Source organism: Alosa alosa, chromosome 11 (assembly GCF_017589495.1).
Source record: "Alosa alosa isolate M-15738 ecotype Scorff River chromosome 11, AALO_Geno_1.1, whole genome shotgun sequence".
NCBI classification, from domain to species: domain Eukaryota; kingdom Metazoa; phylum Chordata; class Actinopteri; order Clupeiformes; family Clupeidae; genus Alosa; species Alosa alosa.
The window spans coordinates 9,832,352-9,845,756 of record NC_063199.1 but is presented as its reverse complement, the minus strand read 5'-3'; the positions used below and the strand labels follow the sequence as shown (position 1 = coordinate 9,845,756).

The window sequence follows — 13,405 nt, the reverse complement described above, 5'->3', positions numbered from 1 at the left end:
TCTCAGACAGCTGAGGTATTTGTTTAGCTTGTCAGGAGTCACCATCAAGGTGAGCTTGAGACGATGTTTGACTGAAGACAGTTGGAAAATGCAGTAGCTGAGGCAGTACCCTCGACTCCTTATTCTTCCCAAGGACATTATGTCTGGCAGGTTGTGACGCTTAGCAAAGCACCTAGCAGTCACAAGTGAAGTGTTGTTTATTACCCTCACCACATGGCAACTGTTCAATGACTGTTGAGTACAGAAAGAGCTCCATTCTCAAAGGTTGAATTACCCCCCCCACACACACACACCCCACACCCACACACACCCACACACCCACACACACACACACACACACACACACACACACACACACACACACACACACACACACACACCTTGCCCCATCTAACAGGAAGTTTGAATTGGATTTCATTGCAGAGGTGATTTGCCATAATTCATCTGAGACGAGACGGCGGAGCGTGGGGGCCGTGGCCGGTGGCATTAGGTGCTTTCATCTCAAATGCATAAGATGGAAATTGGAAGTGGCAGTGCAACTCATGATGCAATAATAACTCTGTCACATTTTCTATTTTTCCTGGTTATTTTCGGACGGAGCAGTTAATCAAAGCCCACAGCAGAGGGCTGACGCTGAGGAACATCCCGGCACCCTTATGACTTTAGCTTCTTTTATTTCACCTGCGTTGTCTGACATTCACATCTAAAGCCATTTTGACAAGAAGAAAAAGGCTTACTCAATAGCCAGTAATAAATGAGAGAGTGAGAGAAAGAGACAGAGGGTGAAGGAGGGAGGAGATGGGGGAGAGAACTTCAAGGGAATAGGATTAATTTAGCATGGGTGAGTCCCATCAGATAGTGACAAGTACAATGCAGTCAGTCATAATGCTAGATTTAACATTTATATTTGCCTTTTAGCGGGGCGTGGGTGAGAGAGACACACCGTGTCTGGATGAATGCCAAGTCAGCATCAGTTAATCAGCTGTCGGGGGGAGGGGGGATTTGTTAAACGGAGAGTCCCTGAATGCAATGCTAATGGTTGAGGAATTTTGCCCATGCCATGTGACTGAACTGACTGAACAGGTGAAAAATACCTCATTGTAGCACGGAGCAAAATATCTCTTTAGCCAGTCATGGCCTACACCGTTGGTTACTAAACAACTTTTACCTTATCTTTTAAATGTAATGTTTACCAAATACTCACAGCAGTTCAAATGCACCAAGATTTAAGCATTACGGCCATGCATGGAGAATAGAACATCTCCTGGTAGTCCTCAGTACTGTGTGAATGAGAGAACGCATATAAGCCACTGTTTAGCAGGTGTTCCTACGGGAGATCAACAGTAGTTTGGGCTCAGCATTTTCCTCTCACACATTTTGTAAGCTGTGAGTTCATCATTATGCTGAAGACATCATTAGCTCATATTGCTATGCAAATACCACAATTATTTATTCAGCCTTTCAATAAGGGGGAGAAAGCGCAGTTGGTTTCACAGCATGCATAACTATGCAAATTGTTTCTTCTCAGATACTGGCTCAAACCTCCATTACATCAATAATGAAGGTTTCCTCTTCAAAATCCATTCCAAATGTGAGCATCATAATATGTTACATGTTATTGGCTGATAAATTGTTCATATATTCTCATTTCAAAAAATGTCCTTGGTACTGCTTTCCAATTCAGTGACCCTATGAGAAAAAAGTGATTCTCAAACAAAGGGAGAGTTCACATGCTTCTTCAGACTGGTGAAAGGTATCACAATGCACATATAACAACCAGTCCTTACCCGTGCAATTTCATCCCTTTAACCAAGGGAGCCTTTGCACCAGTATGTGAGCTAATAAAAAAACAAACAAAAATGACCAGTTCCTGTTTTATCAAGCCAACAGACATTTAACAAAATCTACTCTGTTGTTTCCTTCTTGCTTTCACTCAGCAGTCAGATTGTGGACTTTACAGGTCATCTGATCATATTCAGTATTTCTATATGTTCCAGCTTTCTTTTGCAACTGCATAAAATAAAATACATAATGAAAAGACATTATGAATGCTTCTTAAATTAAGTGTGTGTGTGTAGAGTGGCAAAAGGCGTGTCAATCTAAAAATACCTGAAATGTATCCTTCCACCTTCATTACAAAAACAAAAAAAGTATTCAGTATTCACACAATTATCTAGTTGAAATCATTTTCAGGATAGAGTGTTTGTTCAATACAACAATTAAAAAAAACCATGTGCATTGTAGTTCAGCAGTATACAGTTGCTATGACAACGCCCCAGCTGTGATCAGGCTCCTTCCCCACGCCTGACTGAGGACCTACTTCTACCACCTGCAATGGGCACAAGCAACACACGCCGGGAATGATGGTCGTCCACCTCGCAGCAGATATCTAGCCATGGAAATGAACGTCAGCTCTGTCTGAACAGGGCAGCAGGGTACTGAGTCAAGCACTTAAGCACCCAATGGTGGGGCTGTCGGCTTGTCTCTGTGTGCTGGTGCTTCTTCTCTTAAAGGGAGGTGCTAGGCTCAATCAGGCAGAGGTGGCCATGGTCAGGTGGGAACGCTGCGAAGCCTGACCACCGCCGCTGGAGCACACGGCATGGGAGAGGCATAGCCACCCCTCAGCCTCTCCCACTGCCCGCCTATCCGCCTTGATGTAAAAATTGAATCCCCACTACAAAGTGCGCTATCAAAGGCTCCCCAATAGAGTGAGACATAAGAGAGACAGGCGGAGGGGGAAATAAAATAAAAAAACACGAGACAAAGAGGAGCACAGAGAGAGAAAGAGAGAGAGGGAGAGAGGGAGAGAGAGAGGGAGAGAGAGAGGGAGAGAGAGAGAGAAGAGAGAGAGAGAGAGAGAGAGGGAGAGAGAGAGGGAGAGAGAGAGAGAGAAGCAGATGTTGAAAATCAGACCAAGATAAAGTGAGAGACAGAGAGAAAGAGAGAAAGACAGGATGACAAGATGGAGACAGGTAGGGGAGGGAGCTGCCAGGGTGGGTGACACTGAGTCATCGTGACAAATATTTCAGCTCCGAGAGACAGAGAGAGAGAGAAAGAGAGACACAGACAAAGAGAGAGTGAGAGAGAGAGAGAGAGAGAGAGGGGAGAGAGAGGGGAGAGAGAGAGAGAGAGAGATGTGGCCTTGACATCAAGGTCTCAATAAAATGCCTTCAAATTGCCATTTTCCAGAATCATCCGCAAAACCCAGAATGAATATCCAATTCTTGATGAAGCCATTCATGGGGGAACAAATAATAGGACAGGACCTTCACTTTCACTGAATTTGCAAACCAGTGTGAAACATGGCCTTTGCCTCCACTCACAACATCGGCAGTGTGGGTTAAGTACATAGAGAAGGCTGTGAGCTGTAATGAGCTATTCTTTTTAAACGTATCCACTAGGAGTAAAGACAGGGATGCAGCAAAGATCCTTGATAACTGGCCGTGCCGCCTGTGATCAGGAGTGTAATTTAGAGAAAGGTCAAATGTATTTTCTACGAGCAGGCCTATATTAATTACACACAAGTCAACAACCCACCATTAAACCATTTTGAGAATATACTGGAAAGTAGAACAGTTTACAGCAAGACCGCCGCAAGTAAGATCACCACAGGGGAAACACTCCAAGACCTACCACAGACAGCAGCGAAGAGCATATATATTTATTAATTAATTACACATAATAAGACAACATCAACTAATAATACATATAAGAATATAGCCTGCAGCTATGCACGTGTGGCCTTGATTGTATAGATGGATTTCTGAAAGTAGGAAAACATTTTTCTCGTTGTTTCGAGGTCAACGAGTCACTATGCAAAAAAAAAAAATGGTGCTACCTAGCTCAAGTTGCTGCCGCCAAGCAGCATGAGGAAGGAATCCAAGGAGTATCCAATGAGGACATACCCAATATGTTAGCAGTGCACATGTGAGGGGTAGACATGAAGAGACACATTCTGTGAGAAATGTTTCTATCAATGCTCACAGCACTTACAACAATGCCTAACACAACGAATCGGAGTACACAATATATTCCACAATCTTACAACGCATTCATATCTGTAATTATTTTTTAGGTGGCTTAGTGAACCTATTTTCAATGTGTCTGTATGTACTGTACCTCTATGAAACAAAAAAGTAATCACCTCTCAGTAGTCCTTTTCCCCCTAGACACCTATCTTTCCTGTGTGGCCTCTCTCTCCATCTCTTCCTCTCTCTCTAACACACACACACACACACACACACACACACAGAGACACCATTAGTGCTCTTGCTAAGAATACGCTGAGACATGTTTCCAAAACAGACTCACAGCAGAGGTGCTGAGAGCTGTCAGCAGACACAGAGAGCCTCTTTTTTTAGCTGACAACCTGCCCTCTGTCACACACACACACACACACACATTTTCTCTCTCTCTCTCTCTCTCTCTCTCTCTCTCTCTCTCTCTCTCTCTCTCTCTCTCTCTTTCTTTTCTCTCTCTCTCTCTCTCTCTCTCTCTCTCTCTCTCTCTCACACACACACACAGAGAGACACACAAACATCCAGCACCAAAACCACCACCACCACCACCACCTGCCCTGGGCCCACTGTGTCCAATCAGGCCTCTATTGTCTGACATGGCTGCGCTCAACCAATTAGGTCAGTTTCTCCATGCCTGTCAGCGGTAGCCGAGCACCTGGGTGGACTCCGCTGGGTGCTGATTAGCACCCTTCCCCACCCCCGCAGTCTCCCATGGCCGTCCACTGACCACTGTACTGTATCATTTACCCCAAGCTGCTCTGAGAGCCGAGATGGTTTCCTGTAGTCTAGGGGTCTGATGGAGAAGTGAGTGGGGGTTTGGCGACAGTCTCGAGGGGGTGGTGGTGGTGGTGGTGGTGGTGAGATGTTGGAGGGGTTGAGTGTGATGAATAGGATTGGAGGTGGAGGGTATAATCAGGTTGGAAAGTGTGGAAGCCTAGTTGAAAAGGCTGGAAGAGGAAAAAGGTTCAGGTGAAACGCTGCTGAGACTTCTCTAGTGAGCAGTGTTACACAACAACAGCATTGTGTGCACAGTCTCTTCAGGAGCTTCTCCTGCTTGTTTGTCCCTGGATTTGACAGCACCTGTCAGTTGTGAAATTCTCAGCACACAGGCTGCTGTGTGGCATTGTTGTACTGTAAAGATGGCTGAAGTACACAACGCCAAAGAGAAAGATGCTGAGGATAAATCTTCAGTGCTCTTTAATCCATCATCACAGTGAGGGTGAATGACTTCACAAAGAAAGGTAGTCAATCAGGAAATGTGTGTGTGTGTGTGTGTGTGTGTGTGTGTGTGTGTGTGTGCGTGCGTGTGTGTGTTGTGTGTGTGTGCATGCATGGCTGCCTGCACGCATCTGTGTGTGTGGGACTGTCAGTCTGCTTTGTTTGACCTTCCTTTTTGAGTCATGGGCTCTCCTCGTGGCCTCCCAGTGCAGTGTGGCGAGGAATGCGCTAACCAAATTATCTGCAGATTACTGTCAGGGAGCCCTTTTAGAAGCTGCAGGCTCATCTACATAGGGAAAACATCTCGGCAAGAGAGTGCGGGAGAGAGAGAGAGAGAGAGAGGAGAGAGGAGGGCCGTTATTGAAAACAGATTTATGAGCTGTCCCTCATGAATTAAAGAAGCGCGGTGCATAATGTGGCTTTATTGTGTTTATGCAGCCAGGGCCTTATGAGGGCTCTTTTTGAGAACGCGGTGCATGGGGGGGGGTGGTGGAGGGGGAGTGGACCGAGCAAGAGCTACATTCCTCGCATCTCTCTCTCTCTCTTTCTCTCTCTCTCTGCCTCTCTCTCTCTCTCTCTGCCTCTCTCTCTCTCTGCCTCTCTCTCTCTCTCTGCCTCTCTCTCTCTCTCTCGTCTCTCTCTCTCTCTCTCTCTCTCTGCCTCTCTCTCTCTCTGCCTCTCTCTCTCTCTCTGCCTTCTCTCGCTCTCTGCCTCTCTCTCTCTCTCTCTCTCTACATCCTTCCTCCCTTGTTACAGCTGGAGCCATCTTGGAAGCAGCCTGCGTGGACATTGTAGCTTTGCCAAAGTGAGCCCCCACTCTCTGTCCATCTGACACAGCGTTACAGTAGCCCCACGGCATACTAATCGCACCTGGGACAATGGACAGCTTAGGTCCCCGGCTGAGACCGTGCTCCCGCTCATTTAGGAGGGGAGCAGAACGCTGACACAAAGTACCTGTGAGAAAAAGAACAGATTTGCCCTGGCCGCTTTAGACGTCAGTCAGGGGTTGTCTAACGGCCGACATGTCAAAGAAGTTCGCCTGGCCACTCTTCTCTCTCTCTCTCTCTCTCTCTCTCTCTCTCTCTCTCTCTCTCTCTTTCTCTCTGCCAGCTTGCCGGGGGGAATAGCACGCACTTCACACTCGAGTTTGTGTGCTTCAGAGATGTCAAGAAGTGGGGTGTTGCTTGATGTGAAATGTTGATAGCTCCATGTTTTCAGCTAATTTTTCAGCAGAGAGACATAAAAGAGAGACTGAGAGTGAGAGATTGAGTGTGTGTGAGAGGGAAAACAAGAGACAGAGGATGAAGAGAGGAAGAGAAGGAGGGAGGGAGGGAGGGAGGGAGGGAGAAAGTTTGGCTCCCCAGGAAAATGGTCTGTTGCAGTTTCACTCTCCACTCAGTCATAACGAGATAAAAGTGAAGGACAGCATTCCAGTTTGCCATCATCCCACCCATGACAATCTGTCTGAAATGAAACTCTCACACAGAGAGAGATGGAGCGGGGGGGAAAGATGAAATATACTGGCAGTACTCTAGTCAAAAGTGAAATGTGCACGAGAGAAAATGGAGAAGCCTTTCATGAATTCTGCATATAAAAAATAACCAAAATAAAAGCAGAACTTCAGCATATGGCCAACACAGAAGACACACACACACACACACACACACACACACACACACACAGGCACCTATGGTCAGATGCATATGCATACATACAGTATGTTTTTCAAAAATGTCCTTGAAAAGCACCCAAGGTTCTTTAAAGAATGTGACTTGGTTTTCTTCCTCGTTCTCCCTCCCAGTCAAATGGCAAAGCACACTCATTAATCTATTACTGTACTGCAGATAGCACTCATCACAAACATGTCTTAAGAGATAGGGATGAAATGCATTAGTCAGCATTCAGTCCTTATCAACATCTTACCTGCCAACTTCTATATCAAACTATGCCACATTTAATACATTCCTGGCGCAGTATTCAAAGCCAGTGCCGATCTCCCAGAGAAAATGACCTGTCAGCGGAAGATAACACTCCCACTAACAAATGTGTTTTCACGACTCAAGTCTATTTACCTGCTCGCTTCCAGATGGCTGCGTGTGTGGGATTTAAGGGCCCACTGATACTACCTCCCCAGGTGCACCTGGGAGTGTTTTTTGGGCATATCTGTTCTCTATCAGGTCGGATTGGGGATTTAAGGGAGGAGATCTTGGGCTTTGTATTCAGATTATTGGGGCAAATTCCCTGCTGGATGCTTGAGATTCCCCGGTAATCCCGGCTTACAAGAGCCCACGGACTGTGCACCCCACTAGCCGACTGCTTGCACAGGCGCACCCACGCCACCCCCCTCGTTTACACATGGACAACGTCAGTCCCGCTGGCAACAGTGGCACGCACACGCATGTAGACGCGGGCAAAAGTACACATACACTCGCACACATGCACCTACTGTAGTTACCTGGTTAACACTCGTACTAGAGAGGAGATAAATCACTAACAGGAAAATGAATGGATGAGTTGTGAACTGGGAGTCCTGGCCTGTAATGTAAGTAGCCAAGTATCACATTATTGGAAACGGTATAATTGACATTTTCCCTCCTGTTTACTTCCTCTGTAACCAAGGAAATAGCCATGCTGTGAAAGTTAGTGCATGTGCTGTGAGCAAGTTAACACAAAGTATAACATATGTTTTACCTTTATTTGAGCCATTTTGGAGAATATATTTACATCTTTCAATTCAGATTTAAACAAGGATTTGCCAGATGTACTTTTAATGTCGATGTGACATTCCTATTTGGAGATATGGATGTCTCCCCAGCCTGATCTTGTTAGTCAAAAACAGCCAGGAGGCATTACCAAGATGGCCGTGGAGTGGCATGACTTGCCTGAAAGAACTTAGCTGGTACTTATGGTACTTTTTGGTACTTTTTTGTGTATTTATGTATTTAGCTGACATATTGAAGTCAATATCAATATCATGAATATCAACTGAAGGGACAGTCCCCCTGGAGCAATGTAGAGTTAAATGTCGTGCTCAAGGGCACAACAGTGGCAACTGAATCCACAACTTTCTGGCTACTGCTTGCTAGCCCAGTCCCTTAGCTACTACTACATCAGTACAGAAATATATCTACTGATATACTGAGGCACACTGATTTGAAGCACCTGAACCTAAAAATCACAGCTGCATGGTTATACAGCCTTTCTAACAGATAGTTGCTGCAAAATGGGGTTTTGACACTTGGAGTGCTCCGAGGCATTCTGGAGCTCAGCTGAACGGACCCAGTGTTATTGTACAGCCCTGACTATTGTACAAGCTGCCTTGGAAGCCAGGAGAAACATTTGGCTTGTTTTTCATACGCAGGACGTCTCCGCACAATATCCAAAGCTAAGTTGACAGGCAACCAGAGAACTGCCAGTCGGTTGAAATAAGACAATTGTTCCTCGATAAACTACTGGAACACATTTCCAAACAATGCGGCAGTCTGTCGTATCCTGCTGGAACAAAGGGCCCAGCCAGCAGAAGATTCGCACAGAGGAAGAATCCAGTGGCGGCCTTCCAAAAGCCCAGATAGCTTAGGAGTGTCTGTAAAAGGCATTACAGACTATTTCCCCTGTTATCTCTACTGTTCACAGGACTGAGGCAAGACTGGACAGGCAGACAAGCCCGCGCTTCCACCAGGATCTTATTTACGCCACACTGCTGGGCAGCTGGCCTTAGATGACCTCAAGAGAGAGAGGGGTGGAAGGGGGGAGGGGGAGAGGGAGAGAGGAAGAGATTGAGAGAGGAATGGAGAGTGGCCTTTCGACAGTAAGCAGAGGTGAGAGGCAGCCATGGACCAGCATTAGGTGCACTTAGTGGAGGATGTCTGTCTAGTCTCACCATCTTCAACTGGACTCCATGTATTAGTGGCTCTAAAAGGGTTTCAAACATATATACCTTCTGAGGGTATACCTATGTGTGTGTGTGTGTGTGTGCATGGTTTGTGTGTGTGTGTGTGTGTGTGTGTGTGTGTGTGTGTGTGTGTGTGTGTGTGTGCTTTGGTGGATATGTAGGTTTGTGTGCTTGGACTGTGTTTGAGTATAATAAAAAATAGATTTCACGATAACAGCAAGGTCGTCTCACAAATCACTGCCCTTAGAATTATGACACCTGAGTGGTATGCTGTTTAAAGCACAGTGCAAGGTGAAAGGACGGAGCCATTAATATACAATTAATAGACACGAGTGGAATTCTTGATCTCCCAATCATCTATGAATAATAAGTGAACGATTACATTTTTACTCAGATCTGTAGTCAACCATTTTTCTAGTGTTTATCATAGCGGAAAATCAGACATCTAATTCTCATTACATCTCCCAATGTTTAGTGTTACGGTAAATAAGTCGGCAAATGAGGTACGGTAAATAAGTAAAAAAGTCTTGTATCTTTTTGTGTATCTACTCCTAGAGGGATGTGATTTAGTGCATCTTTACTCCAACCCACTCAGGGCAAACGTATATGTTTTAAACGTATACTGTAAATGTATAAAAGTCCTTCCTACAGCCTACAGTCTTGAGCCTACAGCTGTGGCTGAGGGCGAGCCAAGTTCTGCTTTTGTCTGATATTATGCATGAGGGTGAGAGCTGCGAGCGAGATTGAGTGAGGTCATGCATCTGCCACGCATCTGGGGGTCAAGTGTTCTCTGCTATCTGTGTATGCAATATTCATTAGAGCAGATAAAGACTCGGCGCAGGCAACAAGCATGGGTCTAAAACAGCTCTGTCACTCTGAATAAGCTCAGCCACACGTCACAGACTTCTACTTTCACTGCTGAACAACAAAGTGAGCCAAATATCAAAGCATTGGGTCAACCGGGGTAGTAGTGCACAGAAAAATATGTAACTTCATACAACCACTGCGGGAATTTTGGCATGTAGAGCAAAAGCTAACAAGAATTATGGTGCTGTAGAACACAATTAATTATTATGGGGAGTTTCAATCAGCTGTTCTAATGCAGGTCCTTGTAATTCTGGTGCATTCTGTACATGCGTGACAATGTTGCCTTCAGGCAACAGCAGGCAATCATATTGTTATTACAGTGCAGTTTATCCATGTAGATGGCCTCCTCATTTCCATCACTTTGCATTTACTGAGGGCTGTGTAATAATGTGCTTTTCCCCTGATAGAAAGCACTCTAGTATTAGGTTGAGAGAGAGAGAGAGGGAGGGAGGAAGAGAGAGATAGACATAGAGAAAAGTGAGAGAGAGAGAGGGGAGGGAGGGGGAGAGAGAGAGAGAGAGAGAGAGAGAGAGAGAGAGAGAGAGAGAGAGAGAGGGAGGGCAGGAGAGAGAGAGGGAAAGGTCTAGGGACCATGCTGAGGGTATCTATTGTATGTAAATGGGGGCACCCATACTGTTTGTGGAAATGGAAATTTCACAGCACAGTAGATCAGAGCACGCTGGGGCGTTAGTGCTGTGTGTGCCGCCCGTGCCGGAGGACAGGCACATTCTCATCTGCTTCCCCATTAGCTTCACACTGGGCCACTGGAACCCACTGGCAAATACACATATCATCAAGAGGAAGGGGAAACAATACAAATTCTAATGGCTGACATCACAAGAGCCCAAAGACAAACCGTGTCTCCACAGACAAAGACCACATAAAAACACAAATAGAGGAAACCGAAGGGTAAAAAACATCTTCCAAAACAGAACAGAAAGCTCAATTTGAAGTATATAGAGACAGATATTCCTGCTTGACTTTCACATATCACTGGCAGGAGAAGCTCAAGGTCAAGCTCTTTCACCTCACACATGCAACAGGGCAGCAATCTACTCAAAAGAGTCTTCTTCTGGAGGATTTACACGGCCCTGTGACACGGAGGGTTATGTTCGTGGCAACACTCCAACAACTTTTGACCTCTGAGCACTTTTGGAGACTGGGTTGCATACATTATGCAAGGAGAGGCACACTTTAATCAGGAGCAGAATACCAAATGGTTTCTAGAAACCAGTCTCATTGAGGATTCTAGATAACATGACAGAGGTATTTTCTTATAATGACTTTAAATGGGCCTCAACCTTAAAGGAATCAGAATATCAAAATCAGACACTCTGTGGGCAATGGAGTGTACCACAGAGTCAGGGATGCACGATATTGGATATTGGATTTTTGCTGATATTCGATGTGCCAATATTTTCACATTCATTTTGGCCAACTGCCAATGCCAAAACCGATACATACAGCCTTTTTATTTCATTGCATAGAAAGCCAAGTCTCTGCCGTACTATTGTTTTTATTATGAAGACCTACTTGTTCTAGATAGAAACATAAAACACTTCATTTAATTCTACCCACACTATTTCATTTTATGAACATGAATATTCACTAATGAAAACTTAAGAAATAATTGTATTTGAACTAAATACATACTAGTCAGGCACATTAGCAGTTGTTTTCATATCATATGCAGATAATCTACTTCTCAAGTTAATTAAGACTGATGCTGTGACAATAATAACCATAAAAAGGGTCTGTGTGGAACAGAAAGCAACTGCGTTTAGATCCCTGGGTGGCTGCCTCTTTATTAATATATCTTACATATTGCTGATGAAAAAACAAATGGTTTCCATGTACTTACACACCATCTTTATTTAATTCTATTAGCATTTTATTTCCCTGCGCCTTCTCCCTGACCTGCCTGACCTGTGCTCCCATGCACTCCTGTTGCTGTCTGCACTTTGAGTGAGTTGTCTCAAAGTTGATCACAGAATTAGTTTAATCACGCATAGTTTAGGGGCTGTTGTTAGTCAGTGCTACCGTCAATGTCCACTCCAAAATATATTTTATACAATACATATATGACATACAAGAACATACCTGAAAGGCGACAATTTAAAGCTAACTGAAAGTACCTGTTCAAAAACAATGTACTGATTTTCTTATGTGTGTCAGTCTGTGCAATCTCTGTGCCTTCAGTCTACACAAAAACAGTTCTGTGCTTTGTCATATTGTATTCATTGCTCTTATAGTGTAATGATATTAAGCAGGCAAGCTGTGGAAAATGGCACTCAATCAGCTACCAGAGCAGCAATATGGGGAGAGAGATGAATGAAAGCTTCCCTTATGAAGGTGTCTGCATAGATGTATGGCTTCCAATTATTATAGTACCTAAAAATGTCAGTGGATGAACTATTCAAATCATCAGAGCACTTGGCACTGTGACCTAAACCACTTGCTGGAATTATCAGTCAGTCATATAATTAATACATAAATGCTTAATGTAATAAACTCATGACAACATGCAAGGATCATCAAGGAATATTTTGTGAGAGGCATAATAACCATGAGAATATTTGCCATCTGGTGCATTCTTTTTCAAGACAATAGCCAGGGGTCACAACAGCAGAAAGAAATGAAGAGAGAGTGAGAATAAAAAAGAAGAATGAAAGACATATTTGCATGTGACGGTGAGCTGAATAGATTCCCTATCATCAATCTGAAATCTGTCAAGACTCCCATTACCAGTCCACCCACACAGAGGAAACCCGAAAGACAAATGGCCACATGTAAGCTAAGAACCTATCTCTGATGACCTTTAAGATTCTCTCTGAAGCAAACTTTCTCTCTCACTCTCTCTGCCCCCTTCTCTCCCACACACACACACACTCTCTCTCTCTCTCTCTCTCTCTCTCTCTCCTTGTGTCATACATTTTCACAAATTCTCCCTCTATCCCTTACACCCATTCTCTATCCCTACCCCCCTCTCTTTCTCTCTCTCTCCTTCCCTCTCTCTCTCTCTCTAGCTCCCAGGCGCTATAATCAGTGGGTGATATTTGGAATGCCACTCTGTCAGTGTGGCCTAGCAACCTTATACATCTCAGTTGTCTGTACCTGCCTCCGATTGTTAGTGCAGTGCGTGAGAGGAGGAAATTAACATTAAATTACAGCACAGGCAAAGATTAGCCCATACAGGCTAATGCATTTAATTAGGATGCCAGGGAGCCCTTCCATTAACTGATCAACCTTTGACACGCTATTTCCTCGGACGGAGGCGTGCTGGGAACAATACAAGGCCAAAGCACACTTTGAAAAGTTAGGTCTCAAAGGACACGCCTGATTCAACTGGCTGTGGTGAGATGGAGCTCTTAGCCCTTACTGCTAACCAACATGGCAGAGTGAATCAGTG

At 44.6% G+C, this 13,405-nt stretch overlaps 1 protein-coding gene across 3 annotated transcripts in view; it reads right to left on the bottom strand.

Annotated features, from left to right (window-relative positions):
• The window catches only part of spon1b (spondin 1b), a 70,645-nt gene that overhangs the window by 41,774 nt on the left and 15,466 nt on the right, over positions 1-13,405 (bottom strand). The gene's annotated exons all lie outside the window — the stretch shown is intronic.